Raw genomic sequence first — 22,495 nt, forward strand, 5'->3', positions numbered from 1 at the left:
CCCCAGCACACCAGGGAGACCCGGAGCAGCTTTTCTCGCCCCGGAGGATGCGGTGGTGGGACCGCTGCGCTCTGGGCAGTCCCTTCGCCCGCGAGCTCCGGGGCGAGAAAAGCCCCGTTCGTAAGCGCGGATCCGACATAAGTCGGATCCGCGTAAGTCGGGGACTGCCTGTATACACAAATATTTTGCTTTCAGCAGGCTTTAGCCACTGTCAATGCCTCATATGGAAGAGAGCTGGTTGGGACTGGTTAGTTGGGACTGGTCATGCATTTAGCACGGGATTGGATTCAATGACCTTCCGTGGTCTATTCTAATCCTATAATTCTGACTGGGCTTGTTGAAGTCAGATTTTATGTGGCAAACTAAATTAGTTCCAGGAGACTGCAACCTAGGTAGGAGCCTGAGAATGGGAGAACCCCTTGATGCCATTCTGAGAGAGGTGATGGCTCAAGGCCCAAAATGCTTTGTGTGAATAAGTTGGTGATGTGCCCAAGAAAAGAATCATAATACCAAAAACTATTTCAATGGCAAAACCTGTCTGAGGATATGGAGCATAAGGACAATATGAGCAGTCTGAGTTCTCTGAATTTAAGGTGTGAAATGGGAGTTTTGCCTTTTTATTTCAATAGGATCAGAAATTCATCACGATTTCTCATGTCACAGAGATAAGATGGCCAAGCTGTAACAAGGGGGAACTTGAGGGACATCGCTGAAAATATCTATTCAGGGCAAACTGCTTAGAGACATGGCTACTTACAGCCCAAGCCTGGGGGTTCTCCACTATAAAGCCCACCAAAACAGTCAAAAAGAAAACTTCCGTTCTCCAAAGTGGCTAACAAGAAGTCATACAAGCTATTCCCTCAGACACTCTAGTTCTCTCATATCACTACCAATGCCACTCCTTGTATAGAAGAGAAGTTACGAAAACCCAACTCAAAAAGATTCTTCCAATCCCAAAGGACTACCCACTTCCCACATCAATTTATAACTTAGACTCTTACCTAAAAAGCATGCTGTAGCCAATCTTTTAGAATCTAAAGGTTTATTGAAAGGAAGGGTGAGATTTAAAATTGTTAAAAGAATCAGATACATACAACATGTGTAATGTTCTTGATTCAGGCTTGCAGCAGTTCTAGGATAATCTGTTGTCTTAAGTCAAGTTTCTGGAGTAGATCTGCATTGTATGGGTCATTCAGTCCTTTGTTCATATCTTCTGTTCATAGCAAAGCTCCTCCAGAAGTAAGAAGCAGGATTGAAGACAATGGAAAAATTTCCATGGCCTTTTATATATCCTTTGTGAAGGGAGTCACATTGTTCTTGCTGTGGAAAAGTATTTCCCAATATTTAGTTTGGAGTTGTATGAGCATGTCATATGTCCATGCATGACTCCATTCTTTGTAGGTGGACACCATGGCCCACATTCCAGATTGAAGGTTTGCACTAAAGTTCAGTCAGTGCACTGAGTGCCTCCCATACTTCACTGTTCATTGAATGTTTCTTGATGGGCCAATAAACATGAATAGTCTTTCTTTCCCAAATATGCTGGCTAGCTGTTCTGTGGGTATTTTTCCAGGAACTATCATTAGAAATACAAATACTAAGCCAATACACATAACTTTAAAACCAAAGTGACATATGCATACAAATAGTACAATCATAACCAGAAGACTATAGCTTTACATAGACACCTTAATTGGCATGCTTTGTACAAAATTTGTTGCAATATATAAAGGGGTTGCAACAACATTCTATATGGTCACATTTAAATCAGATAATGTCACACAATATACAGGGTTTAACAAGCCCACAGAGTTAGTTATAAGAGGTAGCCAAATATGATATGTTTTCCATTAGACCTGTCAATTAATCACTGTTAACTCAAGCAATTAAATCATAATAAATTAATGATTAAAAATTGCAGTGCTAATCACACTGTTAAATAATAGAACAACAATTTAAAGTTATTATAAATGTTTTGGATGTTTTTCTACATTTGCAAATATGTTGATTTCAATATAACACATAATAGAAAGCACACAGTGCTCATTGTGAATTTTCGATTTTAAATATCTGCATTGTAAAAATATTAGCAACATAAATTGATTTTTCATTCTGTAGCACAGTCTTCATTGTGAAAGTGTAACTTACAAATGTTGGGGTTTTTTTGTTTTTACATAGCAGCACCCTCTCCAAAAAAATGTAAAATCTACTCAGTCCTACTTTTGTTAAGCCAATTGTTATGACAAGCAAGTTTGTTTACATTTACAGGAGATAATGCTGCCCTCTTCTTATTTAGAAATATCACTTGAAAGTGAAAACAGGCATTCACATGGCACCCTTGTATCCAATGTTGCAAACCATTTATGTGCCAGCTGGGCTAAACATTTGATGTCTCTTCATGCTTCAACTTGTGGATGTACTTATATCTTTTTTACAGTGCAAATATATGTAATAAAAATAATATAAACACTGTACACTAGCATTTCTGCATTATAACAAACGTAGAAAAACATCCAAATATTAATTTAAATTACTATTCTATTATTAATAGTGGAATTAAAATTGCAGTGAGTCGTGATTAATTTTTAATCTTGCAATTAATTTTTAATCCTTTGACAGTCCTATTTTCCACACCAAGAAAGCACCATGCATGATGTTCTGCTTTTCTTCACACTTTAAGTGACTGAAAAGAGGTATGACATTGTGAAGAAGTTGAGATTGGGTTGAAGAAAGAATCTAGTGAATCCAGGAGATAACTGGGGCATTGCTCTTGAGTGCTCCTTGAGAATGAGTACTTCTAGACCCCGAATGCTTTGCCAGACTGCACTGCATGGTTGAGGAGGAGGAAGGGTGGCAACAGCTAAAGCTTGTGTTACTATCCCTTCTTGCAGACCCCATCAAGGCTGTGAAGACTATGGTGTGTGCATACCAAATGAGCCAAAAAGGCGTGAGTATCCTTCAACCACGCTGCCTTGCATCTGTCTCCTCTGCAAAGAGCCTACTCACATCTTGAGACAGACCAGCAGTCTGACACCAGGAGCTGCCCTTATGACTACTACCAATATGATCGCCCTACCCACCAAGTCAACTGAGTCCCATGCCACTAAAAGACAGCACCTTGCTGCTGCAGTTCCCTTTTCTACCCAGGTGCCAAATTCTTGGTTCAAATATTGGGGAAGGAACTCCTTGAAATTATAAAAGGAATCCCATAAGCAAAACTGTACCTGCCCATGACAGCCTGATAGTTTGCCACCTGGAATCACAGGCTGGCTGTGAATAAGTGATTCCTTAAGAAAAGGTCCAATCTTTTGGCCTTTCTAGTTTTGGTGGTTGAATTGATTTGCTCCTGCTCATCCTTCTTGTTGGCTGCAGAAACTACTAGCAGGCAAGATAAGTGGGTATATAGCTACTCAAACCATTGCTCTTGGACTTGTATTATGGAAAGGAGCAAGATGTCCTTTTCTATTTGTCCTCATACTGAAAACTTTTCCATACCATCAATTTCTGTTAACTTTCTCTGAAGTTTTTCCATTTCTACTATGAACTCATGGTTTGTACCTGGTAAAAATAGTAAATCTCATAACATTCCAGCAAAGCCATATGAAAACGATGCCTCCACTCTGGGGGGACAAGTAACTTTAGATTCTCATTATGCTCCTTAAACCAATATTTACCAGAAGAACAAGAAATATCCTAAAATGAAATTCTGTTCCCATTCAGTATCAATCATGCTTTATTTGAAGAACCAAAGTTTACTAAAAGTAGCATAGATTTGCCTCTGCTTAAATTTGACCTTCAAGTGTAAGGTTTAATAGCCTGTGGATTAAAGTTAATCACTGTGGCTTGTTCATTCATCTAGGTTAGAAAGAACTACAAGGAGGAACTGAAACAATATAAAATAAAGCCAAAGGCAAAAGTAGTCTATAAGAGAGATAAAGTGTGTCTGTGAACGAGAAAAAGTTAGAAAAAGAAACATGCATCAAAAGATTTTAAGAGATTTTTACACCTTTTCTGTGTTGTGCATCAAAATCATTGTTTAGGGGAATTAGGATATATTTGCATACAATGCAAGCAAATGACACCACCAAAACTATGCAAACTGCCAGCTCTTTGCTGATTTTAAGCAACTTGTTTCAGCAGGAAGATCCAGCCTTATCTATTATGTTTTACATCCGAGCATACATTAGAGTGCCTCTCAGTCTATAACACACTGACAGAGCTGTGATCACTGGAAGTGCTGATGCTAGATTGCTGTTAATATAAGAAGGGAGGGAGGGGGCACTGATATAGTGGAGAGGGGGCAGCATTCTCTATAAAGGCCCAGGATTCTGAAGTGTCCTCCCAAGCCAGGTCTAACATCCCAGATTTGCTAACTTTCAGAGCTTGCTGCAAGAGCCCATTTGTTTCAGTTGGTTTTTGAAGAGAAGTATAGACAGAGGGTGGTGCAGGCTGATGAAATGGGATATTAGTATTGTTATGTGCAATTCCTGCAGAAAGGGTGACTGGTTCCAACTATATTTAGTTTTTGTAATTTTAAATAATTTTAAAAGCTCTTAGATCTTGCACATGGACATTACAACCTCAAAATCAAAGGTGAAAAAACAGTTTTGTGCTCTGAATTTACATAATGAGGACAGACAATTGCATTTCCCAAAAAAATGGACACTAATGTACAGTTTCATATTCAGATTTGGTCAGCTCATGTATTTAGTGCAAATAGTTATTCTTACTATAAAACAAACTTTGAATAATATCAGTTTTTACAATTATAGTTGGTTTCTCTGAATTTAGGATGCTAACCATCTTGCTGTAAAGTGCCAATTTTTATAGGAAGTGGATATGGCATTGCTCATTTTGAAATCAATGGAAAAACACAAGATACAGTAGAAATTGATTAAGGCCTTAGGCCAGAAGCCCTTTGTCAAGGTTAACCATCACAGTATGTGGTAATTATATTGACACAGCTACTGCTGCCAGTCTACCACCTTTGATAAAGTTTATCTGTTCTGACTTTTCTTAATTCCTTACCATGCACTTTATCTGAGCACAGAGAACCTAGGCTGTGTCTAAACTACATCCCTTTTCTCGAAAAAGGGATGTAAATTAGACACTTCGAAATTGCAAATGAATCTGGGATTTAAATTTCCCACACTTCATTTGCATAATAGCGGCCATGTTTTTTTTCAAAACGGGGCTTTTCGAAAGAAAAGCGTCTGTTTAGAAAGGGATCAATTGAAAATCAAACCCTTTTTCGAAAGATCCTGTACTCTTCATTTTTTCAGGAGTACATGTAGCCAGACAGCCCCGTCCCCCCATCTCATCAATCTTGCTTGCCCTCTGAGATGTCTGTATACAGGGCAGAGAAGGAACAATAAGGAAAATCAGCATAGCCATTAAGCTTTGATCTGCTTTGATGCGAGATCAGGATATGCAAGTTTTCTCTGACTCTGAGTAAGCTGAAAACATGGATATGAGGAGAGAACGATTAAGGCAATAAGCTGAGCTCGAGGCTGCAAGAAGTGCCCGGCTGGCACCCATGTTGATAGGAACACACACAGCCGTCCCTGGGAGAGGAATACCCCACTGAAAAAAGAATGCCCAGTATTTCCAATTTAATCCTCTCAACTCTCTCTTACAAGTGTAAATTAAGTTCACAACTCCCTTGTAAGAACTGGTCTCACAAAAGGCAGACCAGCACTATTTGGCATCACAGATAAGAAAGAGAAATACGTGACCCCCTGGGTATAAAGATGGGTACAGCAGCACACTCACTTTGAGTGTTAATCTACCCTCTACCTGCTGGTCGGGTTAGGTGTTTGACCTCCCGAGGTTCTATGGGGACGCCCACCTCGTATTTTCATCTTTCCTAGGAATTGAGGGACCGGCCCTGGCCTGACACACTGGAGTCAAGAGGCACAGAAGGGGGTAAAAATTGTACCTGGATGTGGTCCTCTGTCTTAAGTGTACACAGACTTAGAGCTCTTTAAAGATTAAGCTGTTACTTGGTACTATTATTTCTGTTTTCCTATCTTTATCTTCTTTGTAACCATTTTTAAGATCTATATTTTGCTAGCAGTTAAGAAATAGAACAATAGCCATTGCAACCATATGATTTATAAGCTTCCTCAATAAACCTGTAACTGTTTAAGCTTTAACCTGACTTCTTCAGTTGCTGTAACAGAACCAGGCACAATTTAAAATAACTTCAGCTGGTCTTAAGGGACAGATATAGGGAGAGCTTGGGCGTTTGGATTTGTGTCACTCCCAGGTGGCAGACCTGTTGGGGGCACTTCTCACCTCCCCCAGGCTGCCCGCTGTGAAGGAATCACAGATTCTAGCAGCTAAAATCTGAAGTGTAATAAGCTCTCCCTGTAAACTTATTGGGGCGCTCGTCAACCTCCTCCAGGTTGCCCGCTGCAAGGGACCCCGGTCTCAGCAGTTGAAGTCTCAGGTATATAGCACACACACACACACCACTCACTGTCCTGACCATCGGCTGACAGTACAGGATCTTTCAAAAAAGGGTTTAATTTTCGATAGATCCCCATCTAAACAGCCATTATTCTTTCGAAAACAGCCACATTTTGAAACCCCCCCCGCGACCACCATTATACAAATGAAGCGTGGGAAATTTAAATCTCTGCTTCATTTGCAATATCAACGTGTCTAATTAAATCCCGTTTTTGAGAAAAAGGATGTAGTTTAGACACAGCCCTACAAACAAAGTGGGGAAGTAATGTCTTTCATTGGACCAACTTCTATTCCTGAAACAGACTAGCTTTCATGCTTGAAGAACTCTGTGTAGTTTAAAAGGTTGTCTTTTTTTACCTTCAATAAAAGATGTTTGTGTCTCAAATATCCTGGGACCAACACAGCTACAACTTTGCAGTCATCCTAGTTTCATCCACTTCATTGTGAGGGAGATATTGCAACCACATTCACCATCTTAGGGGTATCAAACTGTATGGTATGTTTGAATTTCAAAACATTTTATACTGAGATGGTCCAGACAGCAAGATCTATAGAACATTCAAAGCAGGGATGTAAAAATCTCAGTTAGAAGATTGTTAAAATGTTTAACTTGTAAAAGCAAGCAGGGCTGGAGCAGCCCCCTGCCCACAGTGGGAATACGGGGTGACTATTCCAGTCCAGTTGGGCCTGCCACACCAGCTGGGCAGAGCCTGCTGCACCACACTGTGGGTGGAGGGCTGTTTCATTCAGGCCAGGCCCACCACACCTTGGAAAGGGAGCACTTCAGCCTGGCCAGGCTAGAGCAGCACTCCAGCCATGGTGCAAGGTGGCAAGCATGGGTGGGTCAGAGTGCCCCAGCTCCTGCGGCACAGCATGGTGTGGTTGGTGCATGAGGGGGGCTGCTCCAACCAGACTAGGTCAAACCTGCCACACCATAGCACGGGCAAGTGGGGGCATGCTTACCAGGTAACTGGTTAACCCCTTTTATCTCTAGTTTGAAGCCTTTATGAATAGAGGTGATGAGTATTTGTGTGTTCTGTCTCACTAGAGAGAGTGTTTTCTGCATAATCTGGGATCACTAGGGGTGATTACTATGATCTTCCAAGCCAGCTTTGAAGCTTGCCTTCCTAAACAAAAAAAGCTTAGGCCTTCTTCTGATCCAACAAATGGACATGAACTTTTGTCCTAGGGCCTCAAATGCTCTTCAAAGGTTCGAAAGATTTCAGCCTATCAGGAACAAAATGTAGAAAAACAGTAGTCCATTATCTTTTTTTGAATGGTAGAAAAGTTGCACTGATTTTTATAGGCATTAAAATATAGGTCCGCATCATCCCCAGAGGGGGGGGCAACCCTGGGTGGAGGGGAGGTTACACGCGGGAGGAGTGCCCCAGCTTGCGCCCGGGGCTGCAGGTGCAGCGGGGGGCAGGGCAGCCGCCCGAGCCGTTGTGCGCATGGGGGTTGGAACACTGTGTGCCGGCATGGGGGAGGGGGAAGAGGATCACTTATGTAACATCGCGGGTGGGAGGAGGAGTGTCCTAGACAGCGTTGGGGGGGCCACAGGCGGCGGGCACGGGACCTAGGGTGGGCCGGGTGGCCCCTGCAGCGCAGCACAGTGGGTTACTTTATTTTTACAGCTTGAGCTCAGGCCCACTTGGATCCAAAAGTACCTTAAAACCTTCTCCTGGATGAAAGGTTATCCCATGCAAAGTTTGGTTGTGGTAGCTCTTATAGTGTCCAAGTTATTAGAGCACAAGCATTCTCCTTTATATATTAGATTACCTCACCTACTTTGTGTGTCTTTCATATCCTGGGAACATACAACTATAATATCACTTCAAAAAACAAAAACAAATCCTACAGATGTTTGAATTAGCAGGCACTTAAGATGCCTATGTTATTGCTCATGTTTGTAGTACACATGTACATTTAGAAGATGTAAAAATAAACCAACAGCCATGACTGCAGGCCTAATTAGAATGTGCAAAGCTGCCTCCATCTTCACACTATTTTGAAAAATTAAGCACAAACATTAAATGATACAAAACTGTAAGACTCCAGAAAGTGAAACTTTCAGGTAGTTTCACTAACTCACTCAACAAGCAAAAACATGCAAAACTGCCGAGAAAAGCAATTGTCAAGCTATTTTTTTATTAGAATTCTCAGTCATCTTAGATAAATGAAAATAGCTATTCAATAATTTCTTGTATGGCAATGTTTGAGAACAGTCACAAATATTTCATCAGTTTAATATGAAATATTTTATGTATGCTTATGTTTCTGTAATTATATTTTTTTCCATATGATTTCCTTTTGCTCATTTCAAGTTCAACAGTATCTCTCAAACTTATGAAAAGTAGGAGCAATTGGTGAACACATTATAGTTTCAATACTCAGTATGATTCTTCTGCTGTGAAAAGCAGTATGTTTATTTTGACAGTTATTTGGGACTGTTTTTATCTGATAATCATATTAAAATATGCTATTTCCAGGTTAAAGACAAACTAAACTTGTGCAGTAAAATATGAATACTGTAACTTAATGGATGACTAAGGCCAGTCCACTTCATATACTACTATTATTAGACCTTCTGTTGGGGTGTTGCTTTATGACAGCATTATAAAAGACCAGGACAAAAATTGAGCATACGAGCATGCTATACACATTCTCTGCATTTGGCAGATGTACCGAGTGATTCTATTTATTTGATAACCTTAAGCTTTTCTTATTATGTATTTTCCAAGGGGTTTTATAATTTAGTTAAACTCTGTCTTCTTGCTTTCTAGGATTTATCTCAAACTGTACTTTAAAATGTCGAGTTTCACATTCGGAAGTTATCAAAACTATTAAACCAACTTTAATATTTGTTCTAATAAATTTACAAATCAGAAAAAATAGTATAAATTTGGCTGCTTTCATCAGTTTATAATAGTGCCAAAAGTTAAGCCATCACATGTTCATGCCATTAAGAAATATACAAAGTGGGCACCTTGACTGAATAAAAAAGAAAGCCAGAAACTTTACATTTATCTTATATTTGATAGTGTACCACTAAACACTTACGGGTGATGCCATATCAGGTGTAATCATACTAAATGGACAAAACTCACTTTACACACTTGGACAAATGGTGGTTATTGACTGACTAGAATACCATAATGGATTCTTAAAACAGAATTATACCTAGTTCTGAAACTCTGCAATTAGAAATTAATATCATAATTGATAAAAGTTTCTCTTCAAAAGAAGGTACAAACTAGCAAGCAGTGATGGGTAAACTACTCAAGCGTCAGCTTTGTGTAAGACAGTGATAATTTCCCACACCTCACTCTAAAGCCTCAGATAGTTATTCAAAATACAAAGACCTCTTGGGTCAGCAAAATTGGTATGGAAATCTTCTCACGAAAGACATTTCTGAGATTTTTCAGAGTATTGCCAACCCAGCTGGAAGCAAAAAAAACAAAACTATTTTACGGTAGTTTGACATTCCCATTTCTAGTTATACCTCAAAAGTGTGCAGCTGTATGAAAATTCAAATAAATTCAAAGTAAAACTAAATGGAATAAAACCTTATTTTTGATTCAATTCAACATGATTTTTATTTTACCCAAAGTGCTTTCCCTACATCTGTTGGAGTCCTCTGAGAAGTAATATGACAGAGATATTTAGTTTCTTCCTGAGCCACTTTTGCTAATTCCTGTTTATGGTCTCTCCACAATTTGTGCTTCGACTCTTGATAACCCCATTTAAAATGGACCCATTTACTCAGTCTAAAAGGATCTCTGCTGGTGCACACACTCGAGTTGCAAAGGTCCACAGAACATTTGTATCAAGCTGCATGAGGTCTCCTTACAGTGTGAGGGCAGAGAATGGTGAGGTCCCCAGCCAGTGCAAACCTTTCAAAACATGGAGCTCAGGGGCTGTCAACCCTATCATTCTTCCCAGAGATCAGTTTGGATATATCGCATCCATTGCACTACTAGATTTTTAAAATGTCAGCAATTACAGAGTTTTGGAATCCTTTAAAGGCAAAACCTAAAGTACAATAGTGCTATAGTAAAATGGTCTTGGATGTCTAAATGAAGACCCCCAAAAGTAACAAAATTCAGAAAAAAGGCTATAAATCTGCTTGACAGTCTATAAAGTCATCATACTGATATTTAGAGCTGCACTACAGCATGTACAAAATAAGCACTGTACACAGACTGCTGCAAAACATGAGCATGTTACCCTTATTAAAGTATTAGCAGATAGCATTGTATACTCAGTTCTAAAATTATTAATGTGATTGTACATAACGCTGCCCAAGAAATAAAGGAACCTTTGGGAAGAGCCAGAGAAGCTGAAACTAGTGGGAGATGCAGAAGAACATGACAACAGGGATGCTATAACATGCCCTATTGGTTTCTACAGTTTTGCTCTCCCTGTACTTGCCTCCCCCAACTTGTCCCCTGTGATAAAACTGTGACTTTGCATTATTTTGCTTTCCCCATCATGCTCTTCTTCCATCTCATTACTCCCTTATATATCCTCTACCCTGTTTCTAGCCCCTCATCTCTTTTTTGCTAATCTCCTCAGAACAAAACTCCACTTTAAAAATAAATTTTAAAAGCCCCCTCCCATATATCCAGAACATTGGTGTTGAAACTAGGGATACTGGGAGTGATATCACACACCCTTGACATGAAGTGATTTCCATTATATTCAGGGCTTATTGTACATTTCAATTGCTTGTAGTACCCTGACTATATGAATTATTCCAAAATCTCTGTCCTGGAAACAATATGACATTTTCAGATTACCACATTATTCTACATTCCTGTGAGTTATATCTGCTCTTCCCCACTCTTAGCTGTTCTATTTATTTGGAATGTAATCTTTTCGGGCAGTGACTGTTTCCTACTGATAATTTTATGCAGTAAGGTCCTGGGTTTGATTGGTGGCCCTAGATGTCACCCTAATACAAATGAGCAAATAATTACATATTTTGTGCCTGCATTACACAAAAAATAACAGTTAAACATTAAGGTTGCAATGTAAAGCACTCAAAAGCTGGGAAATGCCACACAGTTCTGTATGAAGATTTCTTTAAAAAAAAGCAAGCAGCCTCAGGTATTAAACCCAACAGAGAAAATTTCAGCTGAAATGGCTAAGTCCGCAGAGTTATAAATGACTGAAAACAAATCTTATTAAGGGAAATGTTGAGTAACCTTAATAACAGGCAGTCTCACCTATAATTCCATATGATACATCAAAGGTGAAAATCCTGGCCCTGCTGAAGTCAATAACAAAACTGCCAGCTGTGTCATGATTTTACTCTAAACATCTAAAGTATTGCTAAACAAAAAACAGGAAACCTCCATAGGGAATGTTTTTGCTTAGTGGGAATACTACCATCCATAAGAAATGAGGATGATGTAAGAAGCACTTAAAAAAAAGCTAGCTCATCTTTAGTATTCTCACAGTGAAAGATACTAAAGGAGAGACAAATCAAATTTTCAAATAAAGCATAAGTACAAATGATTAACAGGACCCAAATTTTGGCAGCTAATGATTAAATTATAATACAAAGTGACCAGTAAACACATTTATGGTAACTGTACAATATATTTATACCCAGTATAGCAGCTGGAATAGGACAGATTGCTGAAAAGTTTTGTAAGGGCAGGCTCAGTGCAAGGTCATTATATAGTGCATCATTGCTGCTCTCTGCTGGTCAAAAGGATTATTCCATTCTCTTAAGTTTAGAAGAGGGTATTCAGATGGGGGGATGGGGTAGGGTACAGTGCAGTAAAAGATTTGTTATCTGTCATGTTGGAGAACAAGGGTGACAGGTTAGTCAAATATTCTGGTTAAGTAAGAGTTTGGAATATGGAAGGGAGCTCTGGACTGAGAAAAAAGGATTGAGTGTGGAAGGGGGTATAGACTCTGTACTGGAGCGGGAGGGAGAGGACCTCTGGAGTGGGGCCAGAAATGACTGGTTCAGGGTATGAGAGGAGGATCTGGCCTGGGGCATGTGACTGAGTTCAGAAGAGAATGAGGGCTCTGGCTGGGAGTAAGAGCTCTGGTATAGGGCCAGGGATAAGCGTAGGGTGCAGGAGAAGCTGAAAAACTCTGTTGGGTCAAACGTGACACATTTCAATAATTTGATTACTATTATTATTGTGTTAATATTTGGTCACTGAAATGCATGAATAATGCCAAAAACCAATTTAATTATAATTTTGGCCAAATTACTCTGTGACAGAAGAGCAAGTCTGGCTCTCGTGAGAAGTAACACCCATTTCACCACAGTACCCATTCCTTTTGGCTATTGAACATCCTGCCCTCTTCAAGTTCAGCATGAGCATAACACATTTCCAAGCGTATGACTTTCATTTCTCCAAATCAGAGAGCCTCTCATCAGCTAATACTGGTCAGAAAACTTTCTACATACACAGAACCTTGATCATTTCCAAATTCAATCATCTTTAAACCCCTGGTATATTTGCCTTTAATTTTAATTCTCCTTTTATATAAAAGGCTAATTTATGGAATCCTAAATTAGGATTATTCAATTAAGGACTGCCTAATAGACAGGTGTTACTCAGAATCAGTTAAAGTCCAAAATAAGGACCCAAATGAGGCAAATTACCACATGGTGAAAACAATGTATTTTCACCAAAGCATTAGTCTGCAAAGTGGGCAAAATTTACATTCAAATATCATTCCCAAAAATCAGTATTTTAAAAAAGATTAGACAGAGTTCCTTTGACAAGTCACATCAAATACAAAATCTGTACCTCGCAGGAAACTCAGCTTCTCAGTTCTATTTGTTTAATTAATAAAATCATTTTATTTAGCAAGGTACAGAAATATGAATAATTTATGTCTGGGTCCAAACCATATTTTCCCTCAATGGAAAATTTCAGCCCATATAGAATGACTCATCTAGATACAGTCTGGGAGTATTTGAATTGATCTGGCTTTAAGCATGTAGCATTCAAAGAATTGTCAGCTAAAGAATAAATTACCAAATGGCTTAAAGAGCTTTACTTGAGGTCACAGCAATCCACTTTATGACAATCAAAATAGCATGCAAAAAAACATTTTGTGATTTCTGTGCCTCTATTTTCTTAAACGCCATGTGAGATAAAGGAGATTATAAAAAGACACTGGAATATCTCTGATAGTGGATAATGCATTGTGATAATGGAAAATGTCCATATTTTATATTATAAAGCAAACTCGAGTTCACTCAGCTGTACAGATCATTAATATTATTAAAACATGCTTATCTAGAGTGAATAAAAGTCTAGAGTGAATAACTGATTTACATTTTTTACTTGCAATCAAGTTTTGGTGTTATTTCAAGACACGGAATCACTATTTCAAAACGTGTTTCCTGAAAACTGCCTGTTAGTTATTTTAAAATTTAATATAAGGATCAAAACACATCTAAGCTAGGGATGTAATAGTGTAGTCAATTAATCAATTAACAGATAAGCAAAAGCATATAGGTTAATGCTATAGACTGCACACATTCCTCCACCCTCACCAGTACATTTTTTAGCAGGCTGGCTAGCAGCCCAGCTCAGTCCTGGCTCAGACTGGGTCCAGGACCTATCCTGGGCGAGGCTCTGCATTTAAAGTGCATTAGGAGACAGGTGGGCAGGCAGCCCAGCTCAGTTCTGGGCATGCCAGACCCGGGAACTCAGATCCCCGCTAGACAGGGGCTGACACCACCCCACACTGCTGCCTCTATCTATGGTTTTTAAATTAGCTCCCCTCACAGACCAGCTCCCACCTGGTACCCCACGCTGCTGCCTCTGACACAGAGGCAGTAGTGCAGAGTGGCAGGGGCTCCTCGGGAATGAAGCCGAAGTGTACTGGCTACCGCTTCCGCCCCCAGAGACTAAAGAATAGTTGACTAACTGGTAAGAATTCATGAGGTTATTTGACTATTCAATTAACCAATATTTAACATCCCTAATCCAAACTAGGGATGTAAAATAGCAATTATCAGTTACCCTGTTAAACATTAGGTTAATCTAATGTTTACTGTTTAACTGAATAAGCAAGATCCCTGGGGGATTGGAGGGGGAAGTGAGGTACACTCAAGCCTGGCTGAAGCAGCCCCCAGACCACATTGCTCCCCAGCTCTAGCCATCCTTCCATGGGGAGGGGAAGATGCTGCCCCTAAAAACCCAGTTAACTGTTACCCAATAAGCATCACCTGGTAAAGGTGTTGCTTACCATGGAACTGGTTAACCGGTTATCCCTTACCCAACATTTCTGAATTTTGATATGTGAAGGATTCAAAGTCTAAACAGTATCTGAGTCCAAAAAGCTGTGCCCAGCTCTTCAGGTAAAGAACTAAAACTGTGGATCTCACCACCACAGACATCTGAAGCCTTCATAATATGGATCAAAAAGTTACAGCTCAGGTCTTTCTTAATTAACAGAAGTACTTGATGGGACCAGCAGCTTCCCATAGAGGAGCTCTGAATAATTTTTACCAGCACACACTAGTTGCCATATCATTAAGCAAGTTAATTTCAAACTAAGTCAGTGAACAAGCTTCTGTCACCTTTGTCTTTCCATTATCTCTTTTTTGCCCTCGTATCTAAAATTAACCCCAAATAAGTGCCCCCTTTGAAAGCATCAGCCAAAGTGACCTACCCCTGGCTAGAGATAAAATGTCAATGCCAAAGCTGGAATGGAAATCAAGAATCCTCTTAACTCCTAGTCCAGCATTATAATAGATTCCATAACTCCTCTTCTCTAAAAACAAAGTGCAATACAGTGCAAATGTAACTCAAGTATCTCAACGCAACAAGGATAATTGGCCATGAAAACGCAAAAATAAAAGTGGCTGAGTTTAGCTTTAACAGATGGGCTTGTGATTGACAATTGTGATCAGCAGAGATCTTATAACCACTTCCTGCAGAGACCAGTGCATCCCACTTTGTGGTTCAGTTCCAGTTCAGTTGCCTTTAATATAAGCAGAAAAAAAGATACCACAGAATAGTTTTGATTACAGCTGGTCAAAGTGATTCCACCGCTTCTTCTCAAAGTTCTCTTTACCGTGTTTATTTGTTCCTTAGTCATTTTCAAAATACTGCAGCATATTACACTTGATATTATCCTGAAGGCCCACCAGGAAGCTGCATCCCACCTTCTATATATACTAGACCAGTGGTGGACAAATACCAATACTAGTCTGCACCATTTCCTGCAGCTCCCATTGGCTGGGAATGGCGATCTGCGGCCAATGGGACCTGCAATCTCCAGTACCTGTGGAGGTTCAGGTAACTATAGCAGTGGTAGCCCAGCTGGGGCTAACCCTGGAGAACCACCATCATTTTATTGCCCACCCTTCTACTAGGCCAATGAAGAGATGGCATACCACTACACTGTAACTTCATCAGCCGCCAGTTCACTTCTGAGTGCAAACCAGGCTATTGCTCATTATCTCTAAAGCCCTAATAATCTGGTACCCAGTTATCCCAGAGATAATGTCCCTGCTCATGACTTGATACCTGATAGGGCTGGTGAAATGAGATTATCTGGAGTTTACTTTCGAGACGCATTAACCAAGCTGTCGGTTTCATTATTTGTATATACATGAGATTTTTTTTTATCCAAATGGGGATTAAATTAACAAATGGTTCTATCCAGCAGACTGATAATTACACCTCACTTTTTAACCTATCCACCTTTAACCTTTTGCTAGTTAAAACATGTATTCTGGAATTGCAATGGGAGGCTGAAGCGTGACATGTAAAGAGGTTGCATGAGAAGCACTTTAATCTGGGTTGCATTCAGTAATTTTACATGAATAATCTAGGAAATATTATGAAAGAAAACAAATGAGCACTTAATGCATCTAAAGAAAGATAATGTAGAAATTCAATGTTATGAGAGATGTGCTAACTCTTTCAAGGTCCTGTGTGGAAAGAAAGAAATGTATGCAAAGAGATACATGTGGCAAAGGATCACATAAGAAATGGAATGAGTGACAGCTATGTGGCATGGTTTGTTCCTTTTTAAAAAGGCTGGTTGTCTAGATGGGCTTCTCCACATCTCTAGGTATGTCTACATTGCATTCCTCTTTTGAGAGAGGAATGCAAATGAAGCTGAATGAAATTGCAAATGAAGCACGGATTTGAATTTCTCACACTTCATTTGTATAATCGCATCCAGGCGCTATTTCAAAAAAAGAAATGCTGTCTAGATGCAGGTATTTCAAAAGAAAACCCTTCTTTCGAAATTACCCTTAAACCCCATTTTATAAGGAGTAAGGATCAATTTTGAAAGAAAGGTTTTCTTTCAAAATAACTGCGTCTAGACATCATTTCTTTTTTCGAAATAGGGGATTTCGAAATAGTGCCCAGACAAGATTCTGCAAATTAAGCGTGGAAAATTCAAATCCGTGCTTCATTTGTAATTTTGCTAAGCTGCATTTGCATTCCTCTCTTGAAAGAGGAACACAATGTAGACATACCCTCTGTGCTTCCACAGAATTTTGAGGAAACAGCTAAAAGGGAGAGGACAGTATGGAAGAGGGGCTTTCTGTAAACAGGAGGCAATTGCCCCAAATATAAATAGCATTCAATTGTTTGTTTGTGATTTGTGTGTTGATTGTGGCTATTTCTCTGTAAATCAGAAATATTCCCAACTAGGGCTTTTGTGCATTATCACTCAAAAATACTAATCATGATATTGTGAGGGCTGCTTATAATGGATCAAATGAGACACATGGTACTGGTTACATGAGCACACAAACACTTGTAGCATGAATACTCATTAATGCAAATTTTAGAAACACATTGTTTCCTCAAATGAATGTGCATGCAATGTTGACATTCAGCTTACGTGAACATTCATGCCAGGAAAACTTTAATGGCACATTGGCTACAGAACACAAGAGACACACAAACATGACTGCAGAACTTGCTTTTAAAAAGAAATGAATAAATAGTCAGTGAAGGATGGGTTTTTTGTGTGTGGTTTTTTTTCAGAAATCCACCACTTAGCATTTGCAAATCTCTGTGAATATATAAAGAGCTTTAAGTGCTACGTTGTACCCTTACCCCCAATTCCTAAGACCTGCAATATTGACTTAACTATTCACTTAAATTCTTAGGCACTCTAAATTAAATGTTCAATTATTCCTCAAAAAGCACAAAATATCACAAATCATTGGTGCGAGACCATTTCTGATGATATGGGAGCTAAAACAAATAGTCTAAAACGAGTGGCCAAAATGTACAGCATACTATTAGCTCAAGCACTGGCAACTGCAAAATGATTAAAAGTTGGTTTATTCATGTTTGCATTTGTTTCCAGTTTCTGATTTATTAGTTAATAACAGAGCTGTGCAAACTCTACAGAGTTTACTTCTGAAGGGAACAAACTGCTTGCAGATTCATGAGATGATTCAAGTTAGATTATTCTTTCCTTAAAGCATCTTACCAAGGACAACGATGGCATCATGCATATTTACACATTTCTCTCCACGGTTGCTTCCCAGTCATACAAGACTTGCACAAACTCTTCCCAAACCATCTCCGATCCCCACTCGCAATACTAGCTAGCTCTTTGGAGCAGAGGACGACAATAGCTCTATTATTTGGTAGCTAAAAAACACCTGAACATAGGAGAGAAACATTAACTATGATGTGCAGTTGATGAGAAAGCAATACAGTTCCTTATCTAAGAATCATGGGACTCCTTTTATATACAGCTCAGAAAAGACAGTTGACAGCAGAAAAGAAGTTTACTCACCTTGTGCATTTACCAAGGTTTTTCAAGATGTGTCCCCCTGTGTTACACTCTAAGAATTGACATGTCCTTATACAGTTGATTGGAGACGCACAATTGGTGTCTTGTGGCATTGGTGTGCATGTTTTCTGAGACCCTGAATTCCTTCTCTACCATAGAGTTATGAAGGTGACCTCTAAACTAGAGGGGGAAAAGGTGGGAAGTGGAGCACCCAGAGGGAAACTCATCTCATAGAACCTCAGTTACTGTAAAAAGATGAGTAACTCTTCTTCTCTGAGTAACATCCCTATGGATTGAGTTGTTCCTCTTAGGTGCTAACACAGTGCCCCTAATGGTGAGATTGCTTTGGAGGTTCAAGATTACTAGAAGCAGACAACAACCTGTGGGTTAGTAGGGTGTCTGATCTAGCATCCTGGATGACTGCAGAACTTTCAGCAATTGTATAGTGTGGCTTTGCATATATCATTAATAAACAGGGCTCGACACACGCCCCGTTTACCAGTGGCATGTGCATGCGCAATGTGGCTCTTGTGCATGAGCAGTACAGGGCTGGCAAGCGGCCTTTGCTGCCATTTGTCAAGCCCTGTTAATAAAAATATTGTACAGAAAGCCTGTGAAAACAGATAGCTCCAGTTGGAATGAGTGCAGATTTCCTTAGGGAATTTGAGCGCATGTATTGGTAGCAGGACCTATTACAGCTTAATATCCACTTGGACAGTTGCTGCTTAGAGACATCAACAGATAAGGGAAAGTCTTTGGAGCACTTGGTAATGGACAGAAAAAAAGTTTTGGGATTTGTAGAATGGCTTAGTTCTGTCCAAGCAGGGGCAGATGCCCATTTGATGTTGATGTTGTGAAGTGTCACCTCTTGTGGCTTTTATGGGATGTGGGATAAAATGCAGGAAGATGTATAGGTTAATTAAGGTGGAAATGGATGCCACCTTTGGAAGAAATTTAAGATGGGGTCACATAGTGACCTTGTTTTTGAGGAATATAGTGTAGGGAAGGTCAGCCATTGGAACACTAAGTTCTCCTATTCTACTGGCTGATGTGATAGCCACAAATAAAGCCACCTTCATGGATCTATGAAGGAGGGAAGATGGCTAGAAGTTCAAAGGGAGATCTAGTGAGGCCTCAAAAAACTATAATCAGATCCCACATGGGTGCTCCTGATACATGTTTTGGAGTCCAATCAGAAAGCATTTTGTGGTAGGGTGTTTGCAATGAGCACCACATGGTGAACAGTTTCCATTTATGTAGGAAAGTCCTGTGGGTGGATATTCATCTGTTGTGCAGTAAGACATGCATGACTTGTTCTTAACAGCTCTGCTTGAGCACCTGGAAACATAGATGAGCCATGCTTACAGATGGAGTTTCTGAGGTTGAAGATGAAAGATGCGACTGTTGTCCTGAGGAGATCTGGTCTCAGCAGGAGAGTTATGGGAGGGTGAATAGATGTGCAAAGGTGATAATTAAACCATGTCTGTTTAAGACATAGTGGGGCAGTTAGTAAGATCTTGGCTTTGTTGTCCTTGATCTAGCAGATGATCCATAAGTGGAAATGCTGGAAAGGCATAAACGTTCCATAAAATTTGGAACTTATCTCCCCCTTGGATTTGGTCCCAATTCCCATCCCCAAGCAAAAAAGAGGATGGCATTTGTGGTTCCTTGGCATTGTGAAGAATTTTATATCTGGAATGCTCCACAGAAAAAACAGGCAGCACACTACTGAGAGTTTGAGCTCCCATTAATGTTCACATGAGAAATGTCTGCTAAGACTATAAGTCATGTTACAATTTTCCAGGAGATAAGCAGCAGAGATGTCTATGTGCTGCTTGATGCACCAACTTCGTAGTCTGATTGGCTCTATGCACAGGGAGCATGAGCATACTCCTTCTCGTCTGTTGATGTAGAACATGCATGCAATGTTTTCCCTGAGGTCCCGAATGATGGTGTGTCTCATGAGCGGGAGGAAGTGAAGGCACACCTGGCTGTTCTGAACTCTAGGATGCTGACAGGCAGTTGGGCCTCTATTGGAGACCAGCTGCCTTGTGCTGTGTAGCCACGTCGATGCCTAGGAGGGAGGTGTCTGTGGTGAGTATCATTGATGGGTCTTCAGTGAAATGGTATGCCCATGCATATGTTCTCCCTCTTTGTCCACCACTACAGGGAGAATAAAATGTTTTTTGGCAGAGTTACCATATGCAGGCTGTGCTTGAAGTGTTTTTATACTGAGCTTAGCCAGCCTGAAGGCATCGCATGTGCTCTCTCAAATCGCCCTTCATAAGTGGTGGCGGCAACGTGTCCTAGAAGTTATTAGGCACATTCTGGCTTTGATCATAGGGCAGGTAGACATTGTCAATATAAGATGTGTGATGGTGCGGAATCTGTCATGAGGCAGGGAGACTTTGAATGACACTGAGTCTAGAGAATCCCCAGTGAATTCTGTTTGTTGCGTTAGAATGAGAATGGATTTTTGGACGTTGATTTGGAAGCCAGAGCTGGAGGGGGGGGGGGAGAAGCGGGATAGGAAGAGATGGTGGCTCTTAGAATCATAGGAGACTAACACTGGAAGGGACCTTGAGAGGTCATTGTGTCCAGTCCCCTGCCCTCATGGCAGGTACACATCGTAAGACATCATGCTGAATAGGTTCACATCATAAGACTGCCTTTTGATAAGGTATGGGAAAACCATGACCCCTTGTTTGCAGAGGAGGGTAACTACATGAGATTTTTGAAAAACACTCTGGGCACTGTGGAGAGTCCAAAAGGGAAGTCTCTGTATTAAAAATTATTTGCTCCATTGTAAATGTGAGGATCATTTTTGTGTTGAATGTATTGAGATGTGGAAATAAGTGTCTTGAAGATCGAGGGCTGAGAACCAGTCTTTTTGGTCCAGCATAAGTATGATTGTCTCCAATGTAGTCATCCTGAATTGCTGGGAGCAGAAGTATTTGTTGAGTTGTCACAGATTTCCACTTTTCTTCTGGATTAGGAAGTAGTGGGAATTACACACATTTCCTCTGTGTTGTGGTGGAATAGATCACACAGCACTAAGCTGAAAAAGTGAGTAACCTCTGCTTGAAGTAGATGCTCATGAAGGGTCCCTGAAGAGGAACAGGGAAAGGGGGCATGAAGTAAAGTCAGTAACCTGACTAAACTATTTCTAGAGCAGCTCTGTACTATCTGTTGCCAAGCATAGAGGGAAAGGTGGAGGTAGTGGCCAAATGGCAGGTTGGCACTGGTATTAAGCAGCAGTCATGCAGACACTCAACCATTCATACAAAATTATGGCGTCGTTCCCAATAACTGGGATGACTATGTCTTCCCATGGTTGTCTGCATCTGTTCAGACTGTTAGGGTTACTAGGAGACTCGTATGCTCTGGATCATGGGTGAGCAGAGCATATTATGGTGGGCAGGAGGACTGTTACAGCTGGTATGGTTTCCTGTTGGATGGGGCAGTATCGATTTCCGGTATGCATAGAGTGACTATGGAGTCTTTCATAGTGTGGCGGACTTCATCTGTTTTAGATTTTAAAAGGGTTGGTTGGTTTGTTTTTTTGGCAAAAGACAAGTCCTCTACCTCCAGCTGCCCCTCTATGTGGGCTAATTTGAAATCTGCACGTTTGTTGCCAGGAAGAACAGAAACGAAGTAGAATAGTGATAGAAATGTAGCCGTGTTAGTCTGGGGTAGTTGAAGCAAAATGCAGGACAATGTAGCACTTTAAAGACTAACAAGATGGTTTATTAGATGATGAGCTTTCGTGGGCCAGACCCACTTCCTCAGATCAAATAGTCTGAGGAAGTGGGTCTGGCCCACGAAAGCTCATCATCTAATAAACCATCTTGTTAGTCTTTAAAGTGCTACATTGTCCTGCATTTTGCAGAAACGAAGTAGAGCAGTTTCACAAAATTATCATTCATTCTAGTATAGACTCATTAATAGGGAGAGTGATCTTAGATGGCGTGGAAGGTTGGAGAATCTTCAGAAGTTTATGTTGAGTCTCCTGGATCTCCTCTAGAGAGATGTCTTAGTCAATTGCCACTCTCTTGAATAACTCCTGAAACTACTGGAAGTCGGAGGAAGAGTGCTCTATTTCAAAGTAAGTGCTCTATAGAGGCTCCCAATTTCAAAATAAGCTATTTTGAAATAAGCTATGCAATTGATATGGCTTATTTCTAGTTAAGCCCTATTGTGTAGGTGCGCCCTTACAGACTAACATAGCTACCTCCTGAAACCTATGAGGAGAGGTCAAGGT

This window comes from Pelodiscus sinensis, chromosome 4 (assembly GCF_052426305.1).
Source record: "Pelodiscus sinensis isolate ZL-2025 chromosome 4, ASM5242630v1, whole genome shotgun sequence".
NCBI classification, from domain to species: domain Eukaryota; kingdom Metazoa; phylum Chordata; order Testudines; family Trionychidae; genus Pelodiscus; species Pelodiscus sinensis.